Below are 12,346 nucleotides of genomic sequence, written 5' to 3' on the forward strand. Positions count from 1 at the left end.
ATATATATATATAGTATATATACATATATTATATATATTTATATATATATTATATATATATGTATATATACGTATATATATATATGTATATATGTATATATATATGTATGTATATATAATATAAAAAAATACTATATATATGTATATATTAGTATATAATTATGTATATATATATATATATAGATATATAGTATGTATATGTGTATATATATGTATATATATATGTTATATATATGTATATATATATATGTATGTATATATGTATATGTATTGATGTATGTGTATATATATGTGTATATATATATGATATATATATATATATATTTTATAGATATTATAGATAGTGATATATATATTTATATATATATATATATCATATATATATATATATATATATACATATATATATATATATATATATATATATATATATATAGATATATATGATATATATATATATGTATATATATATATATGTATATATCTATATATATATATATGTATGTATCTTATATATATATTATGTATATATATGTAATATCTATGATATGTTATATATATATGTATAGTGTATATATGTATTATGTATATTATTATGTGTATATATATGTATATTATGTATATATATATGTATAAGATATATATATGTTTATATTAATATATGTAGATATATTTGTATATATATGTATATATATATGTATATATATATGTATGTATATGTGTATTATTATATATTGCTACTTTCAAAATGCATGTTTTCCCCTCTTTGAAATGTCTTGTAGATTGTGTAACATTTTTTCAGATTCCTAGATAGCTTAGAATAGGATGTTTTTAAAATGTGTGTTCAGATTTCGCATTAACATCTTGTAAAAGAATATATATATAACGTAAAGAGAGAGATCCTTGTCTTTTCAAAGCTGCAAATGTTTAACTTTTATGTCAGCACTTTAAGATTGGAGTCTGCGAGATCCGTTTGCTTCCCTGCTCTGTCAGTTGCGCGTTTGATAATGAGCTCGACTCCTTTTTTACGTGGTTGTCAAAAACATGTCAATCTTAATTATCGTTTTACCCTCCGTTTCAATCGGGTACGTATCTGTTGAGCAGTCTTGTCTTGTACGTGTATGTATTTGCCGAGTACCACGTGCATGTTACTCATTTCTTTATGTAAGATTGCGTCAGATTTCAGAACTTTCGAGAAGCTTTCGTGCCTAGAACGTTTTGAGACATCTGCTCTGTCATTTCCGTAAAGGAAGAGATTTTCATTCGATCTTAAGACCTCGAGGCAGTTAGATCTCCCTCTCTCTCTCGCTCTCTCTCTCTCTCTCACTCGACATCGAGATTATTTTAACGTAACGTAAATTTGGTCACTCATAACTTGTGAGAATTCTATATTTGATATTTCTTAGAATTTATTTAGTGTTATTTAGTTTCTTTTGTGGAATCTGAACAAACATTTCGTAACGGCGCCTTGTTTTTGTGAAAGTGTAATATACAAGCTGCAGCAAAAGAGAAAGAAAACTGGTATAACCAAGGTAAAGTGGTTGTAGTATTTTTATTAGTTGCAACTAATAATTGTTAGGAACAGTGAATAACTAATAATGGATAGGGAGTGTGTTTAACTAATAACGGATAGGAATTGTGTTTAACTAATAATTGATAGGAACTGTTGTCTGTTTACGAAGGTTTGGTAAAAACTGTTGGTTACAGTGTTATGAAAAAGATTACACTTTTACACATTGCTGATATTTTTTGTGTTTGTGTCTGTTCCATTGTTTGTGCACTTATTCATTTTCTTATTTAAGTGTGTCTTTTTGTTTTATATTTTCATTTGCATTCACAATTTAATTGAACTTAGTTATTTCATTGCTTTACATTGCACATTTAATTAAATTTAACAACTTGTGAATTGATCTTTGCATTTACTTAGAATTCTTTTCAAGTTTTTATTGTTGTTTAGCACTTGTGAATTAATTTCAAATTTTCAATTATTGCCTAACACTTTTGAATTTTGATTGAATTAATTTTCTTGAATTTTATGAAAAATTAATTTTGATTTAATTTTACTTAATTTGATTCAAGAATTAATTAAACTTTACTTTGTTTTCAAGTAACAGTAATTTTCCCTGATATTGTGAATTTCACTTATAAATTTTGAATTTAATAATAATTTTTTGTATTTAAAATTTTTATAAGTGTTTTCTTTATCTTACACCAGTATAAATATATATAATTATGACTATATTTATGATAGGTAGAAACATAGAGTGGTAATTGATTTGCTTTCCTTCAATTTTCTTGAAGTGACTTAGAACCAGGAAAGTACTTAGACTTCTGAAATCAGGGAAATACTTAGAGTTTTAAAGTTGTAGATGGAGTGATGCCCTTTGATTAATTTAATTACTTACAAGATTACCTCACACCTGTTTTGATGAACTTAGTCTGATTTTCTGCAATACTGGTAAGTGTTAAGGGATCACTGTTGCCTTTAGTGTATTCAGTCGTTTAAACGTGTTATGAGGGTTCAGGTGTTTGGCTTTTGGTGAGGTAATATTTGATGCAAGGTAACCAGATACTTGGCACTTCGTAACATTGTTTAATGGTGCCCAGAGACCCGGGAAAGCAGATTTCATTATCACTTTAGAATATACTGGTGGTGTTAGGAATATATTTTGTTAGGAGAGTGACCATATAATTTTGTTTTGCATTAATTGTATTGAATTGTAAATTGATAACTTAGAGGAAAATGGCTCAGTTCAATGTTCAGGAATTTTTAGCAGCTCCTTCCGTCCAAGTTTTGTCTGAAACCACTCTGTCTAGAGCACAGTGGAGCGCTTTAGCAGAGGCATGTGGTGGTTATGTGTCTACTAGTATGGTAAAGGCACAAATAAGATGTATTGCTATGGAATCATTGATAAACTCTGGTAGAATAACTGATGAAGATGAGTTAGAATTGGCTCAAGAGTTGTTGAATGTAGCACGTGCTGATCTCATAAATAAGCAAGCAGAAAAGAAAGAGAAAAGTGATGCAGAGTTAGAGCTTAGACGCATTGAAGCAGAAGAGAATTTGATTAAGCTAAAAATGCAAGATGAAAGAGAAAGAATGCAAGCTGAAAGAGAAAGAATAGACAGGGAAAAACAAGAAAGAAGAGAAAGAGAAGAAGAAAAAGCAGCAGAAGAGGAAAGAGAAAGAATAAAAGAGGAAAGAGAAATCGCAAGACATGAAAGGGAAATGGAATTAATAAGAGCTAGATCCACATTACCTGTAACACCGTCTAACCCTAACCAAGGTAATCAAGACCCTGTATTTGATGTAGTGAGAGTACAGAAGTTAATCCTTAAGTTTACTGAAGAAGCTCCAGATGAGTTTTTTGATCACTTTGAGAAAGTGGCTTCAGGTATGGGATGGCCAGAGGATAAATGGTCAGTTTTGCTACAAAGTGTCTTGATTGGTAAAGGGAGAAGTGCTTATCTAGCCTTAACAGCTGATCAGTGTAAAGACTACAAGGTACTTAAACACAGTGTGCTACAAGTTTACCAGATGACCCCAGAGTACTACAATGAGAGATTCAGAAATTTAAGAAAAGATGAGAAAGGAACCTTCTTAGATTATGCTTACAAAGTGAGAAGGTGTTTCAAACGTCGGGTAGAAGCTGCTAAAGTTAAAACTTTTGATGAGTTAGAAGAGTTACTTGTTCTTGAACAGTATCTTAAGGGAATTCCTGAACATATAAGAGCCTATTTAAGAGAGAGAGAAGTGAAGAAACTTGACAAAGCCGCTACACTTAGTGAAGATTACAATATAATCAGTAGCAAACGTAATTACAATGTCAAGTACTAGAGTCAACAACGCCCAGGTTTTAAGTCTTATCCAAATAACAGGAACAAATTTAATGGGAAACCTTCAAGTGATACTACTAAGAGTACACAAGGTAATACAGCTCAGCAAATTAATGTGAAATCCTCATCCAGTTTTTCAAGACAGTTACAGAAACCTAATGTTGTCTGTTTCAAGTGTGGAAGAGTAGGACACTACAGTCAAGAGTGTTACCGGAATCAACAGCAGTCAAAACCAGTTAGTCAAGTTGTGAAACAAACTACGAAGAGCAGTGTGGGAAAGAATCAGACTCCAGACAAGAATGAAACTAAACAAGCTGAATGTTTAGCAACCAGTGGAAATGTTACCTCAAGCAGTGAGTGGTTAAGCAGTGTGGAGGCTTTTAAGCCATATATCTATGAGGGTATGCTGTCAACTCAAGAAGGAAGTATGCAGGTACCAGTCAAGATATTACGTGATACAGGGAGTAACCATAGTGGGGTAGTACGTGGTTCTCACCCTCAGTTGGAGAAGAGTCTCACAGGAGATTCAGTTATTTTGAAGGGTATAGGAGGAGAGGAAGTAACTCCTATATGCCGCTTACACCTGTCATGTGAATTGGTGACAGGGAATGTTGATTTTGCTGTAAAGGACTCACTAGCTGTGGAAGGTATACATGTTCTGTTGGGGAATGAAGTTGGTGGTGTGCCATTTATTCCTTGTCCTGTAGTGACAGACAAACCATTGAGGATTAGTCCTACAGAAGAGTTGGAGAAGAATAACCCCCACCTGTTTCCTAGTTGCGTAACTACCAGAAGTATGAAGAAGACTACGACTGTAAGTGAAGAAGATGAGGATTTACACACCCAAGAAGGATCAAGTGAAGGATCTTTGTGCTTAGAAGAATTATTCCAGGGAAGTGAAGTTTCCCATAGTGCTGACCAAGAAGAGATTTCCCAAGAAGATGAAGAAGAAGACGACGACGAAGAAGAAGAACCTGATGTTCCTGAAGAGACTCCGAGTAGTCAAAGTGTTGCTGAAGACAGTAGTGAAACTACAGTAGCTGAGTTAGCAGATATTGAGAATTCAACCCTTGAAGTTGGTCAACAAGTGTTAGTATACTTACCTGTCAAGAGATTTCCCCTCACTAATAAATTTCAAGGTCCTTACAAGATAATTCAGAAGTTAAGTGATAGAACTTATGTGATTGAAACATCAGAAAGAAGAAGAAAACAAAGGAAGATACATGTGAACCTCTTGAAACCTTATTTCTCAGAAACTAAAACTGAAACTGTGTCAGTAACCCAGACAACTTTATCTACAGAAGACGATGATGGCTACGAATTGGGAGCTGCAAGCAAGATGAATAATTCTTCAATTTTGGAAAATTTGGAGGATAAACTGAAACATCTGAGTGTTGAACAAGGTGAAGACTTAAGTGACGTAATTAGAAGTTTTCCAGAAATTTTTTCAGATGTGCCTAGACGTACTGATCTGACCAAGCATGAAATCAAGATTCAAGAAGATGGAAAACCTTTCAAGCAAAGAGCCTATCGCTTATCACCGTATCATCGAGATGTTTTGAAGAAGGAAGTTGAGTATTTGCTACAACATGGATTAGCAGAACCCAGTTCAAGTCACTTCAGTTCTCCATGTGTGTTAGTGAAGAAACCAGATGGTTCATTTAGGATGTGTACTGATTATAGAAAGCTGAATTCTATCAGTGTGGCTGATAATTATCCTTTGCCTCTTATAGATGAGTTACTTGATAATATTGGGCAAGCCAAGTTTGTTTCCAAGATAGACTTGTTGAAAGGATATTATCAAATTCCCTTAGATGAGAATGCGAAGCTGCTGTCAGCTTTTATTACTCCTTTTGGACTATATCAGTATACTGTTCTGCCGTTTGGTCTGATGAATGCACCCGCAACATTTCAACGAGTGATGGATCAACTGTTAGGATCAATAGAAGGAGTAGGTGTATACCTAGATGACATCGTGATTTACTCTACAACGTGGGAAGAACATCTGAAGATTCTGAAGAAAGTTTTCAAGAAACTACAAGAAGCAGGATTAACAGTCAACTTAGAGAAGAGTGAGTTTGGAAAGCAACTGTACAGTATCTTGGGTTTGAAGTTGGAAAGGCCTTCTTGCTCCAGTAAATGCTAATGTAGAAGGTATCCGTAAGGCTACCCCACCTACTACCAGGAAACAGCTACAGAGATTTTTTGGGGATGGCTGGTTTCTATCGTCGTTTTTGCCCAAATTTCTCAGCCGTAGTAGCTCCCTTGACAGACTTGACTAGTCCCAAAGCTAAGTTTATTTGGACTCCAGAGTGTCAAGAATCCTTTGAGAAGGTAAAAGCCATTTTAACTTCAAGACCAGTACTTCAAGCTCCAGACTTCGACAAGAAATTTGTGATACAAGTTGATGCGTCAGACTGTGGTGTTGGAGCTGTTCTACTTCAAGAAGATGAAAATAATATCTACCATCCTGTATGCTTCATGTCTACAAAATTGAAAAAACATCAGAAAGTATATTCGACAATCGAGAAGGAAACTTTAGCCCTAATCACCGCATTGAAAAAATTTGAAGTGTATGTGAATAGACCTAGGAATGAAGAAATTGTAGTGTTTTCTGATCACAATCCACTGTCATTTATCCAGAAAATGAAAAACCATAATCAAAGACTGACCAGGTGGTCTTTGTGCCTGCAACAGTATAACTTAAGAGTGCAGCACATTAGTGGCAAAAACAATGTAGTTGCTGATTATTTATCTCGTTGCGAATCGTTGGATTCAACATCGTGATAAAAAATCTTCTGGGGGAGGTATATTATTATATTGCTACTTTCAAAATGCATGTTTTCCCCTCTTTGAAATGTCTTGTAGATTGTGTAACATTTTTTCAGATTCCTAGATAGCTTAGAATAGGATGTTTTAAAATGTGTGTTCAGATTTCGCATTAACATCTTGTAAAAGAATATATATATAACGTAAAGAGAGAGATCCTTGTCTTTTCAAAGCTGCAAATGTTTAACTTTTATGTCAGCACATTAAGATTGGAGTCTGCGAGATCCGTTTGCTTCCCTGCTCTGTCAGCGCGTTTGATAATGAGCTCGACTCTTTTTACATGGTTGTCAAAAACATGTCAATCTTAATTATCGTTTACCCTCCGTTTCAATCGGGTACGTATCTGTTGAGCAGTCTTGTCTTGTACGTGTATGTATTTGCCGAGTACCACGTGCATGTTACTCATTTCTTTATGTAAGATTGCGCCAGATTTCAGAACTTTCGAGAAGCTTTCGTGCCTAGAACGTTTTGAGACATCTGCTCTGTCATTTCCGTAAAGGAAGAGATTTTCATTCGATCTTAAGACCTCGAGGCAGTTAGATCTCCCTCTCTCTCTCTCGCTCTCTCTCTCTCTCTCTCACTCGACATCGAGATTATTTTAATGTAACGTAAATTTGGTCACTCATAACTTGTGAGAATTCTATATTTGATATTTCTTAGAATTTATTTAGTGTTATTTAGTTTCTTTTGTGGAATCTGAACAAACATTTCGTAACGGCGCCTTGTTTTTGTGAAAGTGTAATATACAAGCTGCAGCAAAAGAGAAAGAAACTGGTATACCAAGGTAAAGTGTTGTATATTTTTATTAGTTGCAACTAATAATTGTTAGGAACAGTGAATAACTAATAATGGATAGGGAGTGTGTTTAACTAATAACGGATAGGAATTGTGTTTAACTAATAATTGATAGGAACTGTTGTCTGTTACGAAGGTTTGGTAAAAACTGTTGGTTACAGTGTTATGAAAAAGATTTACACTTTTACACATTGCTGATATTTTTTGTGTTTGTGTCTGTTCCATTGTTTGTGCACTTATTCATTTTCTTATTGAAGTGTGTCTTTTTGTTTTATATTTTCATTTGCATTCACAATTTAATTGACTTAGTTATTTTCATTGCTTTATCATTGCACATTTAATTAAATTTAACACTTGTGAATTGATTTGCATTGACTTAGAATTCTTTTCAAGTTTTATTGTTGTTTAGCACTTGTGAATTAATTTCAAATTTTCAATTATTGCCTAACACTTTTGAATTTTGATTGAATTAATTTTCTTGAATTTTATGAAAAATTAATTTTGATTTAATTTTACTTAATTTGATTCAAGAATTAATTAAACTTTTATAAGTGTTTTCTTTATCTTACACCAGTATAAATATATATAATTATGACTATATATATGATAGGTAGAAACATAGAGTGGTAATTGATTTGCTTTCCTTCAATTTTCTTGAAGTGACTTAGAACCAGGAAAGTACTTAGATTTCTGAAATCAGGGAAATACTTAGAGTTTTAAAGTTGTAGATGGAGTGATGCCCTTTGATTAATTTAATTACTTACAAGATTACCTCACACCTGTTTTGATGAACTTAGTCTGATTTTCTGCAATACTGGTAAGTGTTAAGGGATCACTGTTGCCTTTAGTGTATTCAGTCGTTTAAACGTGTTATGAGGGTTCATGTGCTTGGCTTTTGGTGAGGTAATATTTGATGCAAGGTAACCAGATACTTGGCACTTCGTAACAGTATATATAATGTTATTATATATATATATATATATTATATATATAAATATATATATATATATATGTATATATGTATGTAATATATATTATATAATATATATATATATGTATGTGTATATATATGTGTATATGTGTATATATATGTGTGTATATATGTGTATATATATATATATATATATATATATATATATAAAATTTTGCTTTCAGCAGTATGTAAGGCTGATCTGTTTTCACTAAAGTCACAAATCACTCTTCTCCTAGAATGGTTAGCAAGATCAATGATTTTGGCCCACATAGGAATTGCGTGTATACTAGGTACTCAATGATTCAGGTATGTAAATGATATTACTTAGATGAACCGCTGGTTAATTAGTGTTCCTCAGAGGCAATAATTCTTGTAAAGGGCCACTGATGAGTAATTTGCTTTCATCAAAATGAAATTAGTCAGTACCTTGAGACTATACACACTTGAGAATTATGAAAGCCACAAATCAGCAAAATATTCAGAACACTCGTATGAGAGAGAGAGAGAGAGAGAGAGAGAGAGAGAGAGAGAGAGAGAGAGAGAGAGAGAGAGAGAGAGAGAGAGAGATATTTCTGGCCGCTAAAGCCATTAACTGGTTAACCAAACTGTAAAAAGGACAAGTGTAAATTATTGTATTTGCTTTCAAGTTCTTAATTCCTATTGACGTAACGATCATTTGTAATCTAGAAACAAATCAGTTTCGCTTACTCATTGGCCTCACGTCATTTTATTTTAGCTATTTATTTATAACTTTATCAATTAAAGGACAATTCAGTAGTTATCTTGTGGATTAGCCCCATCTATTTCCTTTTTTCTACTGTCACTCATTTGCATTACTTGGATGTATAATGAAGTGGAATTACTCTGACTCGTTGTTCATTCTTAATTGGTTTAAATAATATTTCTAGTTATGGTTTTAATGTTGCCATTTTTGCTTGAAAGGTTGTTACAGATTTTCCATCACTGAATACTGGTGTCGCTGCCGGCTATGCATACCCTCCAATTCTCTTAATTCTCGAATCAGTCGCTTGTGGTTTTATTGGGACAACACTCAAAATAAAAAAAGCACCAGTGTGTTTTGAAAATGGGCATTTTGCTACATAAATAAGCCTGCTGTTCAGGAATCAACCATCAACAATTTCAGCAGAACTAAGTTTTGTTAAGGGGCACAAGGACGTAAGGGTTTGGAGATAACAGCAGGTGTAAAAATATTACTAAAGACATTTTATTATTGATGTATTCTAATACTCCTATAGTCGATTTTTTTAAACCTGGCAAACTTGCACTTAACTTGCACTTAGCTGCTTGTCGCTGATTGGATGAATGTCGTGTTGTCCGAATCTCTCAGTTTTGTTTTCACACCGTTTCAGAATTGTGATTATACGGCCATAGATTGAGATAAGAGCCAAATTATGTAATGTTATGCAAATACCAGTTGTAATAAACTCAAGTATTAAGAAGTTACATACCAAATTATTATATAATAGTTAACAGTTATGAAACAACACTCTCCGAAGCTGTAGACTTGACATATGTTTCAAACGCATGAGCTTTAATGTTTAAATTTCTAGCTAGATTTTTAGTGCAATCATGTCATTGGTTGTTTAAAAAAAAACATATTCACTGTACATTACTAATGTTGTATAACGCCTAAGAACAAAATACTATCGTAAAAATGTAAGCTTTTCAGAAAATTTGGGGTGGAAGAGTTGTGGGAGGAACAGCCTCGGGATTGACAGAAAGTTGACGTACTCACAGCGGGAGGTTCAAATGCGGGTTGTGGTGTTCTTGTCTTCATAAAATAATAAAGATGTTTATATATCATAATGTTCATTTTTTGCATTTCAAAAGTACTGCTCACGGAATGTCATTAATGTTTTAGGATATGTATAAAGTTGCTGTTGCTGTCGCCTTAATGATTTATTTCATTGTCTTGCTAGGGCCCTGTGAAGAGAAATATTGAAAAAAACATTAATTATTATATTACGGCACTGACTGGTACGCCTACTGCCAACAGCATGTATATGCCTGGTGTTTGAAGCGCCATCATCTCTGCTTTGTTCCATATCGACTTTTGTGGCCATGGCTGAAATAGGTGGAATCGACGACAGTGAGCCAACTACTCGATAGCCGATTCTAAGCTGATTGATGATGGCGGTGTGTGCAGACGACAACTCGCTGGCTGTTCCTTTCTCAACTCCTCCACCCCAAATGTTTCGGCAAGCTTACATTTTCTACGATAGTATTTTGTTCTTAGGCGTTATACAACCTTCAGCAATGTACAATAAATACGTTTTGCTTTTTTCCAAACCACCAATGGTACGGTTGCGCTAAAAATCTAGCTAGAAATTTAAACATTAAAGCTCATGCGTTTGAAACATATGTCAAGTCTACAGCTTCAAAGGTGTTGTCTCATAACTGTTAACTATTATATAATAATTTGGTATGTAACTTCTTAATACTTAAGTTTATTACAACTGGTATTTACATAACATTACATAATTTGGCTCTTATCTCAATCTATGGCCGTATAATCACAATTCTGAAACAGTGCGAAAACAAAACTCAGAGATTCGGACAACACGACATTCATCCAATCAGCGACAAGCAGCTAAGTGCAAGTTAAGTGCAAGTTTAACAGGTTTAAAAATATCGACTATAGATATTTGATTCAATCTTTTTTAAACAGCGTCCTTAGCCCAACAGCCAGAAATGATGTTTCATGGATACAAATGGAATTTCAGGTAGTTTTGTAATTAGTACAGTTATCTCAACACTCAATATAGAGCTGATTTTATATTTTCATTCTTCTTTCAACGTAAAGGTTTGTAAACTTTAATTAGCGCTTGTTACTCGGATATTCAGATCAACAAAGTATTCATCATTAGCAAACTTCTGTGCACAATGATAAAATTAAACAGCTTCAATGAAATTTATCCAAATAAACAAAAGTTATTGAAAACCACAAATTAAAGTACAAGTATGTATCAAATCAGGTAAAATGTAAAAGATTTTTATGATAAAGTAGGAATGCTAAGAAATTCACAATCTCGTGGAAAATCTATGGGCAATGAGAATCCACAATTATGATTTAATAAACTATATAATATATAAAATATACAACCAGAATTTGGAACACCGTTCATCAGCGTTAACGCTAAAATAGCATTTTAACCTTAACACTAATCAGGTTCCAAAGTCTTCGCTGGCATATCTTACATGATAATATATATTTCATAATTTTTAATAATTATGGATTTTTATTACACAAGTCTAGGAATGTTATAGTGATAGTACTTTACTGGTAGAGTGTTAATTAACAGGCAATACGCGGGGTGTCCCTTCTTTAGACAATTGAATAGTGAATGAGAGTTCTTATAAAGATCCACTTTGGCTGATATGATTTGAATATGATAATACTTAGAGCCTAATATTATACGTGTGCCACAATTCCTACAGTTTCAATTATCAGCAAATATTACCAGAATGGCCAAAGGAATACCATTTATTCTAAACTATAGTTCGTATTACAGAATAATCTGGAAACAAGACTTTTCTTCGTGGCTAATTCAAATAAGGCAGAGCATCATTTGGTTTTGACATTATTATTATTATTATAATATCAGGAACAGCTAAACAAGCGTTATAGTCAACATTTTTATTCCATTGGGACGTTTCGGATTTAACACACTTAGCCATTTTCGACATAAAATAGATGCAAAACACCAAAACATAAAATTTTCATCCTAGTAAAGTACAAATCTACCTAATTTTCGTTTATTTAGATGTAGAGCTTACGGCGTGGTAACGAAGTTAATGAAGTGTTAAGTTGTACCAAAAGTGCCTATAAATTACTGCGTTTCGTAAGGAGCGTTTGGATGGTTTAATGGAACGAGAAATTTCCATAAAAAA

This window comes from Macrobrachium nipponense, chromosome 9 (genome assembly GCF_015104395.2).
Source record: "Macrobrachium nipponense isolate FS-2020 chromosome 9, ASM1510439v2, whole genome shotgun sequence".
NCBI classification, from domain to species: Eukaryota; Metazoa; Arthropoda; class Malacostraca; order Decapoda; family Palaemonidae; genus Macrobrachium; species Macrobrachium nipponense.